This window comes from Dendrobates tinctorius, unplaced genomic scaffold, assembly GCF_039654945.1.
Source record: "Dendrobates tinctorius isolate UK_male_01 unplaced genomic scaffold, ASM3965494v1 ptg000075l, whole genome shotgun sequence".
Classification (NCBI taxonomy): Eukaryota; Metazoa; Chordata; class Amphibia; order Anura; family Dendrobatidae; genus Dendrobates; species Dendrobates tinctorius.
The window spans coordinates 56022261-56041984 of record NW_027361743.1 but is presented as its reverse complement, the minus strand read 5'-3'; the positions used below and the strand labels follow the sequence as shown (position 1 = coordinate 56041984).

General features: G+C 41.7%; 1 long non-coding RNA gene across 1 annotated transcript in view; it reads left to right on the top strand.

Annotated features, from left to right (window-relative positions):
* The window catches only part of LOC141096587 (uncharacterized), a 226893-nt gene extending 207392 nt beyond the window's left edge, over positions 1 to 19501 (top strand). Inside the window, exon 4 of the long non-coding RNA XR_012233716.1 lies at positions 19395 to 19501. This is a non-coding gene — a long non-coding RNA (uncharacterized lncRNA). The remainder of the gene's footprint in view (positions 1 to 19394) is intronic.
* Positions 19502 to 19724: the final 223 nt, after the last annotated feature.

Here is a 19724-nt window from a genome sequence, read left to right as displayed (position 1 = left end):
AACACGCTGACATGTCCGTTTTTGTGCAACAGCACGGATCACACGGACCCATACAAGTCAATGGGTCTGTGTAAACACGTACCGCACACGGATGCTGTCCGTGTGCGATCTGTGTGTGTTTTTAAAAGTCAAAGGGTTAACAATAAGAATAATTTTTTAAAAACACGGACATACAGATAGCACACGGATGACCTCCGTATGCACACGGATAGCTCCGGTACCGGAATTATCTGGACGTGTGAAACTGCCCTATCACAGGTTCAAGTCCACTTAAGGGACTGTTAAATAAAAAAAATAAGACAACTTGTAATCGTCTCCATTTGCTCCATTACAAATAAAACACTTAAAAAAAAAAAATACATACTTGGTATTGCTGTTTGTAAATGTCTGATCTCTCAAAATATAAAGTAAATTAATCCGATCAGTAAACTGTATAGCGACAAAAAAAAATCCAGAATTTTGTTGTTTTTTTTTTGATTTTTTTTTGCCGCTGTTAAAGTGCGAAAGGTGATCAAAACATCATAACTACCCCAGTTTGTTATCGGTAAAGTCAACCAAGTGGGTTAAAAAAAAAGTCCCCATTTATGGGCCTTTCAAAATGCTGGCACTAGAACAGTTTTTTTTTGTTTGTTTTTTTTTGCTGTTTTTGGCACAAATTTATTTTCACCACTTTAAAAAATAAAAAAAAACTGCATGTTTGGTACCTACATAAACGTACTAGCCTGGAGAATCCTATTGCCAAGTCAGTTTAGCATATAGTGAACGTGGACTTTCTTTACCATTATGATGCACTTTCTAGTGAATCACATGATAAAAGAATGCCGTCATGCACAAGTACAATTCGTCCCTCTAAAAAAAACAAGCCCTCACATGGTTATGTGGATGGTAAAATAATACGTTATGACTCCTGGAAGAACGGGAGGAAATAAAGAAAAATCACATGGGGATGAGGGGTTAAACTCCACATTTAACGTTAAAAAGGAAGACTGAAAAATGCAAGTATTCAGGTCTTTTATTTATTTATTTTTTCTTCATGCTTCTCTAAATAATAATATAATAATAAATTTTATTTTTATAGCGCCGACATATTCCGCAGCACTTTACATTTCAGAGATGCAATATTAAGACATGAAAATATCATGTACCCAAATAAAATCTACCGTTGGATCAATGGAAAAATTCAAATTTTATGGGTCTCAGAAAATTCCAGCACAAACCACTATAATGTAAGAAGGGAACAAAAAAATAAAATCCTGCTTTTTGGTATTGCTGTAGTTTTGCTGACCTGCAGAATGTAGCCAGTCCATTTTTATTGCACATTAAATGACCTAAAACAAAACTCCAAAAAGCATTGGTTATTGCCATTTATTTTTATTTTATTTTTTTTTTCTGGTTTGCTGTACACTTTTGGAAAATGAATGATGGCATTGAAAGCTAAAACTTTTCTTGCAAAAAAAAAAAATGAAATAAAACTTTTCTGTTCTTGTCGATGAAAAAGCAAAATAACTCTTGAAAGAAAGGGAGGGAAATAACAAAAGCACAAAAAATGTCTGGGACGTTAGTGTTAAATGATGTATCCTCTGCTTGTGGTAATAATATAGTTATACATTTTACCACTTCTAAATGTTGTGATGTTTTTACACCACTTTATATAGGTTATATCCTGCCTATAATCTTTTTTTTTTTTTTTTTTTTTTTCCCCTTTTTTTATGAATACGTATTTATATATAATCTGTTTATTTATATTCCTGGATACATCTGTCAAGCATGTGCACATTCTCCCAGCACTGACAGGATGGGATTGTCAGAGGCCTTAAATCCAAAGTCGGACTTGTACTGTATCAGTCGGGCGGTCGTCATTTTAATTTACTGTTTTATAGAAGCATACTCTTTGGACATTAACCAGTTAGTATGATTTGTTGTAGGTTTTTTTTTTTCTATGATTAGAAATAAAAATGACATTTGGGGACATGACTGATTTTTTAAGTTGTCACTTATGTCCCTGGTCTTTGTTTCACAGTGAGGTGTAAGAGCACTTGAAGTTTCTTTGCTGTAAAGTAAAATGCTAACAGGCAAGTTTCATATCCTGTGGCTTAGACTATCATATAGATTGTGCCATGTGCACGTAATATTAGAAACTATTTGTTTGTCATCTGAATGCAGTTTTCTTTCTCTGCCTGCCTCCGTATGATCGGATATTTCATCTGTTGTATATGGCTGCTCATCATGAATACATAATTTACCAGCGTTCTCTACATGCTGACAACTCGCGGGTCTCATGTGACCTTGAAAACGCTGCAAAGCAATAGTTAATGGTCATTGCCTTCACTAGCATATCTGTATGCTCCACTTTTAACTCCTTAGTGACTGCTAACATGCCCCTTTTCCAGGGATCATAAACGGCTAGTGCAGTTTGTATTTGTAAAGGGGAAAAAAAAATAAATTCTAATCGAGGTGCTGTGCTCATGTCCCATGCTGGCTATACAGCAGGTGCTCTGCTAACTAATGACATCAAAACCCTTAGGCTATGTGCCCACGTTGCCTATTTGCTTGCAGAAATTTCCTCAAGGTTTCTGCATCTCTTGGCAGGAAAAACACTCTTTCGTATGCGTTTTTTGCATGCGTTTTTGTACAGCAATTGAAGGCTTTTTTGAGCTAAATAAAGATATTTAAAAAAAAAAAAACTGCAATGAAATGTCTTGGTTTTCAACACCACCTTTTCATGCTGATGCAGTGGTATCAGGGTAATGAGATTAGGGCTTGGTGTCAGCAGCTGTCATTGACTCCTAGGCTTAAGGCTCTTTTTACATTTAGCGATGCACCAGCGATCCAACCCGGTCAGAATCGCTGGTGCATCGCTAAATGATTTCTAGTGAGCTGCCACACAGGCAGATCTCACAGCGATGCAGCAGCGACGCAGCGCACGATACTCACCTTTCACACACAGCGGTCCTGGCGTCCTCCCGCCCGCCTCCACGCGTCGCTCGTCGTCACAGCAGAAAGCTGACGATGAGAAATGGAGCCGGACATTCTCGCGCGATCAGCGATGGACAGCGGGGGAGCCGGTCGGAGGTAAGTATCACACATAGCGATATCGCTATAACGTCACAAAATCGGTGACGTTATAGCGATATCGCTATGTGTAAAACCCCCTTTAGTAATGAAAAGGTCTCAGCCTGACACCTTCATTACTAAGCTGGGAAGTAAATACACACTCCAGCCTATGTAGAAGTGTTAACAGAACAAATGTACATAGGCTATAACCAAACAGCAACTGTTAATTTTAAAGAGAAAAAAATTGCGTGGGGTCCCACGTAACTTTAATAACTAACAGAGGGAAAGCTGAGGGCTGATGTTAATAATCTGGGAAGGATCCAATAGCCATAAAGATTACCAGGCTATTAATATCAGCTCAAAGCTGTTTGCTTATCCTATACTGGCTAGTTTACATGGGGACCTCAGAAAAAAATTGAGTGCCCCTAGAAAATCTAACCAGCAAAGGCTAGGTAGATAGCTGCGTGCTGATATTAATAGCGTAGGAAGGGGCTATGGATATTGGCCCCATCCCATACTAAAAACATCAACTCTCAGCCGCCCCAGAAAGGGTGCATCTATAAGATGCGCCAAATCTGGCGCTTCGCCTCGCTGTTCCCACTTGCCCTGTAGTGGGGGGCAAGTGTGGTTCATATTTGTGAGGTTGATGTCACCTTTGTATTGTCAGGTGACATCAAGCCCACAGGTTAGTAATGGAGAGGCGTCTATAAGACGCCTATGCATTAGTAACCCCATAGTGATATTGTATAAAACACACACAGCCAGAATAAAGTCCTTTACTTGAAATAATGGCATCGACTCCTTTCATGAATCTTAAATCATACTCTCCAAACGCCTAATCCACCGAAGCCAACGTCTCCTGCAACAACCACAATATTCTTCACCTGTCTGTAGAGAGGATAATCCATAATGTTGTATGACGATCCTGGTGACTTTGAGCACAGTCACATCAGTGACTGCTCTCAAAGACTGCCAGTGATACACTGACAAAAGGTACTCTCCCGCAGTGTATAGCACTGAGCTGCAGTGAAAAAGTTCTCACAGTGGTGCTGTGAGAGCACCAGAGTTGATCAGCGGACGAACTCCAGTGAACTCTCACATGGCAGCTCAGTGATGCACTGCGGGAGTGACTAACTCCTGTCAGTGTATTGCCAGAGCGGTGTGAATGTCCTACATGTGAGATTGCGGTGGACACTTGGGATTATGTGGACTACGGCGGACAGGTGAGTATATGGTGGTTTATTTTACTTTTTTTTTTTTTCTAGGAGACTAGGGCATCAGGGATTTGGTTTTAGGTGATGTATAATAGTTTTTTTTATTTGAACATGTATGTAATTATTTTAGTTGTTAATAATATATTTAAAATTGTGAGCGCAGGTGCCGGCTGATAAGACTACTGTTATCAGTGACAGCAGATGTAGCCCGATGGGAGCAGTAGACTCATTGGCCCACAGCTGTGGGGTCACGCTGACAAATGACAGCAATACCCCGCAGCGTTCTGACCCACAGTCTTGTAGTGTTACCGCGGGTCACAGCTGCAGGGTCACGTTGACATCGGACAGCATGGCCCCGCAGCGCTCTGACCGATGGTCTTATCAGCAGTAGCGTTACCGCTGATGATCTCTGCGCCAATGTTTCCCACACTCACACAGATGACAGCATGGGTAACACCATAGGAAGCCGGTAAAACGAAAACAAAAACTCCGCAAACCTTTTTATACCTGCTTTGTTCCTGCGGATGTGACTGACTCAATTGAAGTCAATGGGTGAAAAACGCACTTCAAATACTCTAAGAAAATTTACTGATCATGTGCACGACAAGACTTCGGGATTGTCATTAGCTTGCATGGGGATTCCATAGCGTTTTTGGCCCATTTCCACACGCAATGAACACTCATCAAAAACTCACTCTGTGCAGCCTTACTCTTATTCCTGGGATAAGAGTCGGGTTACATGAGCTGGGCCTCAATGCTGGGACTGATAATTGTAATGTGTATTGGAATATTGAGATGGAGGGTTAATTTTTATTTTTTTATTTCTTAAGACCATGTATAAAAATGTATTATGGGTGTATATGGCCTCAAAGACCCCGCCATAATAGCTATAACTTAAGTTTTTCACTAATATAGTTTTGAGTACTCACTTTTGCAGAATGAGATGTATGTTTATTTAAGGCTACTTTCAGCACACGGCCGCCGCTAAGCTCCGCCCCCTGCCGCGCCCATTCCGGTCAGCTCCTGCTATGGGCGCATGACGATATATTTAGCGTTGGGTACGCAGGGCGTGCGCTGGTATGCTTTTGCCGGAGCATGCGCCCTTTTGGTGCTGCGCCGACGTGTGCCAAACGCACCGTGTTGCATTTTGGTGCGCAAAAGCATACCAGCGCACAACCTGCCTACCCAATGCTAAATATAGGGGACGCAGGTCGCATGCAGCGTCATGCGCCCATAGGAGGAACTGACCGGAGGGGGCGTGGCAGGGGCGGAGCTTGGCTGCGGCCGTGCGCTGCGCCTCATAACGCAAGTGTGAAAGTAGCCTAAAGGCCCAGTAACAGATAGCGATCTCACCAGTGAGATTGCTGTGTGTGACAGCGATCAGCGACCAGCCCCCCTGCCGGTATCACTGATCGTTGCAGGAAAGCCCAGGACATTTCTTTGGTCGCTGGGCTCCTGCTGGCCAGCACGCATCTCTGCGTGTGACCGGCGGGAGCCCAGCGATCAGCTGGTAACTAATGTACACATCGGGTTTCCAAGGGACGTGCGTCCCTTGGATACCCGATGTGTACATTAGTTACCAAGCGCGCTGATGCAGGTACCTGGTAACTAACGTACACGTCGGGTATCCAAGGGACGCACGTCCCTTGGATACCCGATGTGTACGTTGGTTACCAGCTGCCTGCATCAGCGCGATGGTAACTAACAGAACACAGCGATGTCGCGTGCTCGGCATCGCTGTGCTAAACGCTGGTGAAGCTGTCTGTTTGACAGCTCACCAGCGATCACATAGCGACTTACCAGCGATCCTGACACGTTGATATTGTTGACGGGATCGCTGGTAAATCGTCATGTGTGATGAGGCCTGTACTCATCTATATAGCACCATTAATTCCACAGCACTTTACAGATAATCACTGTCCCAGATGGGGCTCACAATCTATATTCCCTCTCAGTATGTCTTTGGAGTGTGGGAGGGAACCCTGAGGAAACCTTGCAGATGTTGTCCTTGGTGGGATTTGAACCCAGTGCTGCAAGGCTACAGTGCTAACCACTGAGCCACCATACTGGCGTTTGAAATATACCCTAAAATACTAACTAGTACAGTAATTTTAGTTAACTTTCTGGGGGAAGGAGGTAAACGAAAATATTCTATTTATTTCTGCATTATTTATCATTTATTTTTTGCTGTTAATGTAGGACGTCCTATATAGAGTACTGATTTATGGAGCAGGCTTAGTAGAGTGGTGTTAAATTCTGGCATCTGCCTCTAATGGCAGTGATCGGAGCTAAGCTTTGGTTGCTGCTATTAACTCCTTAATGTACTTTATGTACATGCTCAGTAGTGAGGCAGGACTGTGGGTCGGGGAAATTGAGGAGTCAGAGATTTGAATTACTGATTCCACAGCCCTTCTGGAAACCTTTTTGGCCAGTAAGTTTGATTAAGCCAATGCCAAACTTGCTTCATCTGGGTTTGTCTTTTCCTTATTTATATTTAAATGATGGGGAAAAATTTTAGATTATTGTGCAAAAAACATTGTTGCCATTTTTTTGAGACCAAGATAATTTTTTTATTTTTCTGTTAATAGTAAAACTGTGCAGATTGCAAGGCAATTCCTACTTCATAGAGCAAATGGTAATTGTGGCATGTAGATTGCTGTGATTTAACCCCTCAACGACCTATCCCGTACTGGTCCATCATATTCCAGCTCCCTGACATCTTTCCCTACACGTAATAGCTGACATCCGTGAGTGGAGCAACTGTTGGCCTGTTAAATCCTGCTGTCAATCTCTGACAGCGGCACTTAACATGCGCCACCAGGGGACTCCTGTTGTGAGTCGGGATTCTGCTGATAATCCATATGCTTGTCATTATAATCCCACTGTAAAAGCCAACCCTGGCTGGCATTCATTAGAGAGTGTAATTTTCACTACACATAGGAGTGCTGATGCCCTGCTGTGTAGAACACGGACGATCGCAGCTTCAAGTACCCTAAAGGGACTATTAAATGCAGTAGAAAAAAAGCCTTAAATTAAAACGCACAAGTTCAAATCGCTCCCTTTTGCCATATCAATATTTAAAAATAAAATGCACATTTGATATTGCTGTGTTCATAAGTCCAATCTATGAAAATATAAAGTAAATCCGATCGGTAAATGGCATGAGAACAATCTAAACACCAGAATACGTTTTTTGGCCGCCCCTAAAGAGAAGCGATCAAAACTTTGTTTATTAACTCCTTAACCTCTGCCGATACATATTTAAACCAGCAGTGGTTAAGCGTACTTATTCCCTATGGCAAAGTAATAGTGGTGTTCAAAAGTACAAATCGTTCCGCAAAAACAAACCCTCAATGGCCATATCGATGTGAAAAATACAAAAAAGTTATGGGGAAAAAGGGGAGCAAAAAAGCGAAAAGTCAAAAGGAAAAACCCAAGGTGGTTGAATACTGCTGTCAATTGCGACAGCGATATTTAAATTGTTACAAAGGGGTCACAAGACATACCCTCTTGTTAACCATTGGACCCCTGCGATGAGTCACGGGTCTAGATGGTTACCATGGTACCCAGAGGTCATGATCCTGATGACTCTTCTGGGTACGGTAGCCTGTGAGATCCAGCAAAAGGCTGGCTCTGATAGGCAGTGAGACACTGACAGTCTAATACACTGCTGTACTTGAGTACAGCAGTGTATGAGACAAGTGATCAAAGTTAAAAAATATACATATCCCACAGTAAAAAAAGTTAAAAAAAAAAACACAAATACACATCATGAGAATCCCATTTCGCCTTTGAAAACGCAGCGTTTCTGATAAAACAAAAATAAACAATCCGTTCGTATAATTGGTATTGCTGCTTCTGTAACGACCCGCTCTGTATAAACTGATACGTTATTCATTCAATTTGGCAAATAGTTCTAAAAAATCCAAAAATGTCACTTTGTCATCATTCTCACTTTCAAAGTGAATAAAAAGCGATCAAAGTGATATGAAAAAAAAAAACTGGTACAAATAAACGCCAAACCGTCCCTCAAAAACAAGCTCCAATATGGCTCATTCGACAAAAAAATTTAAAATGCTCAAGCTCTCAGAATATCATGAAAAAACAAATTTATTTTGCTAAAATATTGTTTTTTTGTGTAAAAATGGCAATGCATAAAAAAACTATACATCTGGTACCGCTGTAATCATACCGACCCGATGAACAAATCTGTCTTCTCACTTTTACTGCACTGTGCACGGTGCAAAAAAATTAAATTTAAAAACAACGGAATTGCTGGATGTTCTTTCTGTGTCTGAAAAATCTGAATAAAAAGCCATCAAAAAAATATTATGTACCCCAAAAAGGGTACCAAAAAAATCTGCAACTCGTCCCGCAAACAGTAAGCCCTCGTACACCTCTGTTCACCAAAAAAATAAGTTGGAGCTCAAAATATGGCGGCAAAAAAAACTTTATAAAAAAAAAAAACATTTTTAATAGCAACAAAACCTAAAACAAAAAAAATTATATAAATCTGGTATCGCTGTTCTCACCAACCCGAAGAATAAATCCGCCTCATTCACACAAAACACCGGATAAAACCACTTACTTATGAGGCAGATGGAGACACTTTGGACTGATCTCTGTTCTGGCCGTGTACCATAATTTTAGGTGTCTCTTTAGTGCACAAGTGTGGGTGACCACAGATCTGTGGACACCTAAAAATATGGATGCCACCGGTGCAGAAGCCAAACAAATGTCTCCATTTGCCTCATGGTGGGCCTGAATCGCATTTTTTGTGGGACTTGCACGGAAGCCCTGACATAATTGCTCAGCTTGGAGCACAAGAATGTAATCAAAGCCTTAACAGCCCCAACTCGAGTCCTCTATCTGTCACTGGAACTATAGGGGGTTCCCACGTTACACATGCTGAATTTTATTTTAGTATTTAAAAAAAAAAAATAACTCCCTAATTCTTTTTTTTGGAAAGTAAAAAGAAAAAAAAAAGCTATGCATGTTTGGTGTCTGTAATTAAACTCACCTGGAGAATCCTATTGCCAGGTCACTTTTACCATTATAGTGGCCTATGGTTGGGAAAAAAAAAAAAGCCACACACAGTTGCGGCATTGCGCTTTCTTTTTGCCTTCACAATGTCTCTGCACTTGGAGTTTTCCCCCCCTTTCCAGTACATCACATGATGATAGATTGAACGGTGTCCTTCAAAGTACAACAAAAGGCTGAATCACATGGGGGGGGGGTACAATCGCTTACCGTGGTCAGAATAGGAAATAATTGGGTGCTATCATGGGCCCCTATTGTCTGGCCTTGTACCCTTAAAACCGTGAGACCAGCCATTTCTTGTCAGATCTGATTGTAGTAGATGGGGAAGTGCTGCGTATGTGAAAGTACTGAAGCAATGATTTCCTTTTTCGTTTTTCATAGCTTTGTTTATATCAAGTTTTCTGCGTGTTTTTTTTTTTCCTCTAAAGACCTCATTTTAATTCACTTAAACCTTTCTTAATGTGTTTTTTTTAACAATCTTCCAGTAATGTAAGGTATACTATGAGAACGAGGAGATGTTTAACCCCTTGGTGACGAGCCAATTTTTTTCAAATCTGACAACTGTCACTTTATGTAGTAATAACTCTGGAATTCTTTAACATATGCCATTGATATTGAGAATTTTTATTGTGACACATTGTACTTTATAACAGGGCTGTGGAGTCGGAGTCAGAGTTACTTTTGGTTGGAGTCGGTAGAAATGTACCGACTCCGACTCCAGCTTTAAAAAAAAATGTATTAATATTTCATAATTGAACTTTCATATGAATTTTATAAATGTTACTCAAATATATATGTTCTATCAAACTATGAACAACAGTGATAAGCAGTTCTGCTGGAGATAGAGACATTTCTTACTTCTTGTGTGTCACTGTTCTCCACTGCCCTTATCTAATCTTATACTTGGTTAACCTCATGCTGCCCCAACCCCCCTACTTACAATGTATGAAACTGAAAGTGAAAATTTGTTGCAAATTCTTAGTAGTAAAGCTCCTCCTCTAGACTAGATCATACTAGGTGTGCGTCTTCCAAGCATCTCACAGCTGCCTGCTACTCAGAAGAGGAAGACTGTAAGAAGTATTATCCTTTCAACAAACTTTGCATCAGTTAACTGTGAGTACATGAGGAATAATAACAGTATTACTGACCACTATATCAGTTGTACGACCTGGCAATAATTTTGTACAATTGTTTTTAGGAAAAACAATTGTCATTTGGATTGTGAATGCAGAATTAAAAACCTCAGAATGTCAAAGAAGCATCACATTAAATCAGCTGTATTTGAACATTTCACCATCACTCAAGATAGAAAACATGTCTGTCAGTGTATGACAAATGATCCAGACGAAAACAAATGCTGTGAAGCCAAGATGAGTGCATATTCAGGCAAAGATAAAAATGCTCCTACCAAGAGCTTCTAATCTAAAGAGACATTTACAGCGCTTTCATCCAGAAGTACTGAAAGCAGTGGATGAGAGAGACTGCATCCAAACCAATGAACCAGTGCCCAGCTCTTCCAGCCAAACAAAGGAGCAGAGAACTTTGCAGCCATCAGTTGCAAGATATTTTGTCAGTGACAAAGTTACTGTGACAATGACAGTAGATACATTTAAAAAACAGATCATAGAGCTTGTTGTAAAGGATAGTGTGCCTATTTCATTATTTTCACGACCAGCTTTTATGTGTCTGAATGGGGAAATGGCCCGCAAACTTGGTGTTTCTCTGGAGAGAGAGTATTAGAAAATTAGTAATCGAAGAAGCTTTTAAACAAAAGGAAGAACTTAAAAAAAAAACTCTCAAGGGACGCTTTCTGTTTCTCAAAATGGATGCCTGCACACGTCACAGAGTGAACTATTTTGCCATCAATGTCCGATTTGTTTGTGACAAAAATGAAATAGTTACCAAGACATTGGCAGTAAAAGACACCAAAGCTCATCACACCAGTGAGTTTCTCCAGGTCTTGGTGGAAAAGGTTCTGCAAGACTATGAACTTAAAAAAGAGCAAGTTCTGTCGTAACTGACAATGCTTCAAATATGATAAGTACTATTAAGCTAATGAATGAGAGTAATGATGGTGACCAGCAGCTAGAAGAATATTCTGCGTCCACAGACACAGAAATGTTTGAAATAGAGGAACACAGTATTGTAACTGAGGAGCAAACTGAAGTTGCTTCAGATGAACAGCAACATGATAGTTTAGATGATCTTGTTGAAACTGTGTCAATATGTTCTTTCATTCATCACATGCGCTGTGTTGTGCATACGCTACAGCTGGCTATAAGAGACAGTCTGCAAGAAGGACATGCTGCTGCACTGATTGGCAAGGTGAGAAAATTGGCTACTGTTGCCAGAACCCCTAAAGTTGACTCAATTTTGAAGAGACGTGCTGAAAAAGGGGCAATTATTGATCAAGCCACACGATGGGGCAGTACTTGCTTAATGATTCAGCGCTTGGTTGAACTGAAAACCTTTCTTGTAGACATGGCTAACCCTCAACTGACGCTAAATGAAAGTCAGTGGAATCAGGTGACTGAGCTGGAAAAATTGCTAGAGCACCCATTTACAGTGACTAAAAAATTACAAGCAGAGGACTTAACTCCAGGTATTTTCTTAAAGGAGTGGAAGAACCTGATGTTTCGCCTGTCCCAAAGAGGAGGGTTAATTGCAAGTGGCATTGCTACAGCAATGAAACGGAGAGAGGAGCTACTATTACAAAATAACATTCTTTTGGCAGCTGTTTATGTAGACCCAATGCATCGGATTCTTCTAGATGATCAACAGCTAAGTAAAGGAAAAGAAGCTCTGTTTGAAATAGCAGTAAGGATGAAAGGGTTGCAGAACAGTCAGGAGGAACAAGAAGAATTTGGTCGTCCTGCCACATCTTCACCCTCATCATCAACTGATGAAGAATTTAATTTCGAAAAATATTTGGATCACAAGGACCGTGCAAAGCGTTCCTGCATAGAAGAGTCATCCCCATCAAGGAACACAGCCAGTACATTTCAGCAGAATTTTTCATGTGCACTAAAAGAAATTGAGAAATTTGACCGTTCATCAAAAATAACAGTGCAACAAGCGATTCCTCTGTATCCTGACATTGTCAGAGATGTTGCCCGAGTGGTTACTGCTTTGCTACCAACACAAGTTAGTGTAGAGAGGTTGTTCTCTGCTCTCAAAATAATTAGATCAGATTTGAGGGCATCCATGAAGGAGGATCTGACAGAGGCAATGCTTTTTCTGAGGACAAATTTATAGATTTCTTCTTAACTGCATAAGTGTTTATTGCATATTTACTTACAGTTTAGAAAAGTTTATAAAAGTTATTTGCTATATTCTAATTGTATTCTAATAAATGTAGTTTTTGCTCTAAGTGGTCTGATTACTTATATGATGGTGAGAAACTGAATAAGCACGATGTTTAATATTTTACAACAGTAAATTTGTTATGAATTGGCCATTTATGAAGGAGCCGGAGTCGGAGCCTGATAAAATCCAGGAGTCGGAGTCGCAACTGTGGCTTACCGACTCCACAGCCCTGCTTTATAATGATAAATTTAAGTTATGTTTTGCGTTTTGTTATAAAAAATATCAGAAATTTGACAAATTTTTAAAAATTAGCAATTTTCAAGCTTTGAATGGTTGGCTCTTAAATCCAGGTAGTCATACCACACAAAAACATTAATAAATAAAATTTCCCTCATGTCTGCTTTACATCAGCACCATTTTTGAACTGCTGTATTTTGTTAGCGTTTTAGAAGGTTTAAGGGTGTGTGCACACGTTGCGGATTCTGCTGCGGATCCGCGGCAGTTTCTGCTGCGTTGTACAGTACCATTTTAGTCTACGTAACAAGAAAAACGCAGTGCAAACGTTGCAGATTTTACCACGCGGATTTGCTGCTTATTTAAATCCGCAGCATGTCCTTCTTTGTGCAGATTCTGCAGCGGTGTGGCAACTGATCCATGACAGGTGTCAAACAGCAGGGGAAAACTGCAGGCTAATCCGCAGATAAACCGCGGATTTAGACAAATCTGCGTGGAAAAATCCACAGCAGAATGCGCAACATTTGCACACGCCCTAATAGTGTAGCAGTCATTTTTTTTCAAGGAAATTTACAAAAAAATTTATTTTTAGGGACCTACGCTGTTTGGAAGTGACTTTGGGGGTCCTATATATTGGAAACCCACAAAAGTAATACCATTTTAAAAACTACACCATTCAATGTATTGTCTTCAAAATCGCTTCATTAACCCTTCAGGTGCTTTTCAGGAATTAATGCAAAGCAGCATAACAGGAATAAAATGGCTTATTTTTACCACCTAAATGTCGCAAACTTCTGAACAGGCCACTATAGCCAACAGACTCTAAGGCCATTATTTGGCCATGAACTGCGATGACAAACATCAGGACCACATGATCAAGATCTCAGGGTGCCAGTGGGGCTGAGGAGGGAGCTCCCACACTGTTAACCATTTATATGCTATAGTCACTATTGACAGCAGGATCTACGGGGTTAATCCGCCATGGTCCTTGCCAACACTGATCGTGGCTGATGCAGCAAGTTGTGAGTTGGTGTACAGCCGACAGCTGCTGGATTGTCACCTGCTAGAGAATGCTGTTCTCTTATCGCAGGTCCGTAAAAAGACGTATTGGTCACTAAGGGGGTTAATGATCCCTATGCTTGTCATAAGCCTTCATGCACATTAGTCTGCAGAACCAGGCCCTGACAGATGAATGATCTGGCCGATCCTTGCGTTCTGAGTGACCAGCATTTACCAGATGAGTTTGGTGGAGCCAGAACACGGGAGGTTGGCTGAGCTTTCCTGTATATGGGGGAGGCAGAAGTGATAACAAAAGCCAACTAATGTGAATGTAGGGGCTGGCAGGGGGTGAGGTTGGTGATTAATGCACATCACTTTCTCAGTAGTGACCAGTAATGTTCATACAATTAAATGCGTGCATCACCATTGCGGAAATTTAGCAGTAAATATATTGAATCAATTTACCTTGATATTGTCTTGTGTTATCCTTATCTTATTATATAAGGACCTGAGAGCACCAATTTCTTAGAAATCTAGCTTGTTTTTATTTTTTTTTTTCTTATTCCACGGATTCATTGATGAAATATAAGAGACTTGGAGGTCGCCATAAGTAATCAGGGCTGTGAAGTCAGTAAGCCAAACCTGCGACTCCAACTCCTCAGTTTCCCTTACTCCGACTCTCACATATATTGCTTATATTTAAATGAAAAATGTATTGTAGTACAATGTGAACATCAGACATTTAATCATTTTTATGATACAATAATCAAGATATTTAGATAAACATGGGCAACATCTCTAACAATTTCCGGGTATAAAGGAATTGCCTCATGCACAGTCAGTTTTGATGAACGGTTGAATTTTTCTATTTCTTTGAGAACAAGTGAAACATTTTGCTGATAAATGGTCAATCTGCTTGCTATAGAAGACGGAGTGAAATCTTTTTCCTTGCGGCAACGCTTTGCTTGCTCCATGTCATCCAAATACTTGTCAAGTCAAACTCCTCATCTGATGAGGATGAATATATGGCAGCAGTAGCACTGTCAGGACCCAAGTCCTCTTGCGCCTGGCAGTCCTCCTGTAGGCCACTCTTCCTAACTGCTACCTCAGTCAGAGCTTCTTTTCCTTTAGGCTGAGTGCAGACGTACTTTTTGGCCCTGCAGATTTTTCTGCGCAGAATGGAAGAAATCCGCAGGTCAAATGACCTGCATTTTTCCTGCGGATTTCTTCCATTTTTCATTCGGTTTTTGTGCGGTTTTCCACTGAGGTTTTCCCCCTGCGGATTTGGTGACAGGGGAGATGGAAAACCGCACAAAAGTAACATGCTGCGGATTTTGTACCGCGGAAAAATCCGCAGCGTCTGCACATCGGTTTTGTACATCACAGTGCGGATAAGCAACGTTTCTGCGCGGTAAAATCTATTAAGCTCTATTAAGAGCTGTAAAAGCTGGTCGTGCAAATAATAATGGTACACCGTCCTTCACAACAAGCTGTATGAGCTGTCTTTTAGACATATCTGCTGTCATTGTTACAGTAAAGGCCCCGTCACACACATCTAGATCGCTGATTTTGTGACGCATCAGTGATCTCGCTAGCGATCTGTGTGTGGCACGCATCAGCGAAAGCCACCCCCCGCCGGGTATCGCTGATCGTGCAGGAATGTCCTGGGCCTTTTTTTGTCGTTGGTCTCCCGCTGGCCAGCACGCATTGCTGCATGTGGCAGCGGGAGTGCTAAAAGGTAAATGTGTCATGTGTCCAATTATTTTTAATAAATCCCGACTTAAACAATGTGTGTAATGGTGGACAATCTTTAGATCTAAAATTAGTGTGTGAAGGAGGCTTTGTATATGTAGAATGAGTGCATGAATTATTTTTTTTTTTTTTCCTGTAACTTTTCTGATTCAGATAATGACATTTACCACAGACGGCAATCCTCTAATTTATTCTCCTGACTGTAAAGGCGTCCAATATGTGCAGTTCAGGCAGCATCTGACATGGCTGCTGCTGGAGAGCAAGTGCCTCCCGATGTCACTGTACCACGTCAATGTGGATACGTGTGAAGTATGGCTTCATGTGGGTGGTTATGTGATGTCAGCCGGATACACAGACGATTAACACATATGTGGTCTTAATATGATTATGAAGTTGTTCTGCATTTGGGCTTACAGCACAGATTAGGGCATGATCATTTTGGTTCCCGGTCACATTATTGGGGACCTGCTGTCACTGGGACAGTTCAATACACTTAAATGCATACGACATCAATGTCAGATTGCAGAAGGTATAACGCTTGGCACCCCAGCTGATTGACTGAATCGGCCGCCTTTGTGAGTGCTGTGGTCTCTTTAGGCTATGTGCCCACGTAGCGTTTTTTAAACGCTCAGGAAACTGGTTCTCCTTCCCAGAAATCGTGTGTTTTTTCCGCGCGCGTCTTTTGGACAATTGGAAATACCCAAAATACGGACCTAAGCGCAAATTCATGAATATGCTGCATTTACCGCTAAGTGTTTCCTTAGCGGTAAGAAACGCATCCATTGGCACAAAAATGCCAAAATGCATTTAAATGAATGGGATGCTTTTAAGCGTTTTTGATGCGGTTTGACTAAAAAAAAAACGCATCAAAAACGCTACGTGGGCACACAGCCTTAATGTTGAAGGATAGGCCATCAATTGAGATCCTGGAAACCACCCTTAAGCTCAGTTATCTATCAAAGGGTTAAGGACACTTTTCTACTTTTTTGTGTTTTTAAAAGAGGAACAATCACCACCTCAAGTAACCTGATCTTGCTGCTCTTATTCCTGCTGCCCCTGAGTGTGTGTGTATTCTATAGTTGCAAGTCTTTAGGCGGCTTTGCATAATTACCCAGTGAGCTCCGCCCCCTGGTGAAAACAATACACATTAGCAATAAAAAAAAATATATATTCAGGAGTACTGGGGGAAAGGAGAGCAAAAACTATTCCCTTTTGCTCTGGCAACACGTCCTCTTTAAAGGAGTTGTCTGACCTTGGGCTACAGGTCTGCAGTCACTGTGACTGCAGACTTGTGAATCTTCACATAGCGGGCGCTGCGAGGATTCTCCAGCACCAGGAGTGGGCATATGCGATTTGCAAACATGCAGTTATGTGCCGACTAGATGTGCGTGACCTCGCTTATTGAGAGAGGTTAGACACCTCTAGTGAATGTGGCCAGAACTATACATATCGTATACTTGCGATTATTAATTATTGCAGGTTTGTAGCCTAAGGCTGGACAACCCCGTTAATCCATAAGCCGTTATCACCTAGTTTTATTTATACATGTATAATAGTGAAAAACCAAGTTAATGTAAAATTCACAATAGATTAACAGTGATGTGTAACACAAAAAAACTTTCTGAAAACTTTGCATCACTATGAAGTAGTAGTTATTCTAGGAGACACCAGGGTCTGCTGTAGTGATTCACATGGAGTTTGTACATATGGGGGGGGGGGGAAATAAACACATGGCGCTACATACACTAAAAGTACTTCCGAATGGTTTGCGCCCTGAATAAGGTGGTCTTAAAGTGGTCATCTGGCTACTCTACATTGTAAAATAGCAAAACCATCATTACTCGCAGGTTCTCACTCCATCAATGATCCAGTGCTGGCCCTGCTGCAGCGTTCTAGTCCTTTTTAGTTTAGCTTTGGGCAGCACTTGAGCCAGTCAGTGGTCACATTCTTTATTACTGACGTGTGACCTGACACCTGTAAACCAAGACTTGAGCACTGCAGGAGGGTCAGCACTTGACTGTTGAGAGGAGGTGCGCAGTGATGGGCTTGTTATTTTACAATATTAGTGGTTGTTTTAAAAATGGCTATCCCACTTACAGAAATTATGTAAGGCTATGTGCCCACGTAGCGTTTAAAACATGAAACCGGACTCCTTTCCAGAAAACTCGCGGTTTTTTTCTGCGATTTTCGCGTCGGAATTCAAGCACTTTCCAAGCGATTTGAAGCATCACTTGGCATGTGATTGACAGGTTGGTCACACTCGTCAAACATAGTGTTTGACAAGTGTGACCAACTTTTTACTACATTATTGAGGCTGCCTATGCGGCATCAATAGTAAAAGATAGAATGTTAATACTAAAAAAAATAAAAAATCGTGATAGTCTCACCTTCCGATGTCCCGCACATTCTTCCCGGGCCTCAGCAATGCTCCCGTTCCCAGTAATGCCTTGCGAGACCATTGATGACATGAGGTCTCGCGAGGAATAGGGACCGCTATAGTATCGCGGGACGGTGACATCATGAAAGGACTCGCAAGGCATTACTAGGAACGAGAGCATCGCTGAGGCCCGGGACGGCTGCGCGGGACGCCGGAAGGTGAATATAACCCGATTTTTAATTTTTTTTTTTTATTTTTATTTTTTTACAGGGATATGGTACCCAGGGCCTGGAGGACAGTCTCCTCTCCTCCAGGCTGTGGGTACCATCCGCACATGAGCCGCTCACTTTGCGCATGGTGAGCATAGCCACATGTGGGAAGTAAGCGGATCTCATGCATTCCTATGGGTGCGGAATCGCGGCAATTCTTTGCAGAATCGCGGCGATTCCGCAAAGAAAATGAGCATGCTGCATTATTTCCGCAATGCGATTCTGTCGCGGGAAAAAACGCATCATTAGCACAGCATGTGCAGAATGCCATAGGAATGCATGGGGTGCGTTCAGTATGAGTTTAAGCATTTTTGCGCCGAAAATCGCGGCAGAAGCGCTTAAACACAACGTGGGCACACAGCCTTAAAATGGGCATGATGCCCTTCTTCCCCCACTTAGCCACATGCCTCCTGCACAGCCAGACTAGTAGGGTTTGTATAGAGTGACTTTACCTTGATCGATTCTGTACTGTAAAAGGAGTTGAATGTAGGGGGTCGTTGCCTATTAGGCCCCGGGTCACACTTGCAAGTGTGATGTGAGAAACTCGTGCATCAATACCCAGCGGCACTCGGGATCAGAGTGTGCGGCTGCCTAGAAATACATGCAGCGGCACACTCCGGTCCCGTGTGCCAGCGGCAATGCCGGGTATTGATGCGAGAGACTCTCCACACTCGCAAGTGTGACCACTGCCTTAAGCAGGAATACTCACTAAGCAGTGCTCCTCTTGTGTGCTGGCACATTGTACCTGTACCAGCCTTCACAGCGGTCTCCTCATGTCAATCCTTTCTTTTGTGGCCTGGCCTGGTATTTGAGTATGCCTGTACAGTGAAGGTCTGAAGTCTTATACACTGTGGAACTACAAGCACCAGCGTGATGTGGCTGCATGTTGTGTGTAGGCATTGCACCTGCCAAACTGAACATAGACTGAATTCTCCAGTCTTGAGCGGGCCTAGCTAAAATACGGATCCGTGACACTTCTGTACCCACCTTACTAGACTCTGCATACAGGACCGTAGTCTCATAACCATCTTTCCGCCACTAACCATTTATCACCCAGACCAGGCCACGCCACATATTACTTATTTTTTGTCTGCATGAATTTGCTCTTTTAATAACTTCATGTGTTAAATATTCTCTTCTCTTTTTCAGGTGTTGAAAACCGAGGCTCAAGCCTGGTCTATGATTTGGTGTATGGCGTGGTTGGGGGACCGGCCAGCTGATCTTTGTACGTATGACACATTAAGCGTGATGCCACGTACGTTTCGTGTCTCCCCAGGATTGGTGATGAGCCGAGTGTTAATTACCTTGCTGTATAGTAGCAGCACATAATGGTTTGTGGATTACACAGAGGTGCAGGCCATATTGTGCTGCCGCCAAAACACAAGGGATGCATCCTCCCAAAAAGAAGTCACCTGCATTTGTGATTGAAGATGTCAGCCGTGCCTTAGCAGCACGTAAATATTGGAGTTCACTCGTCAT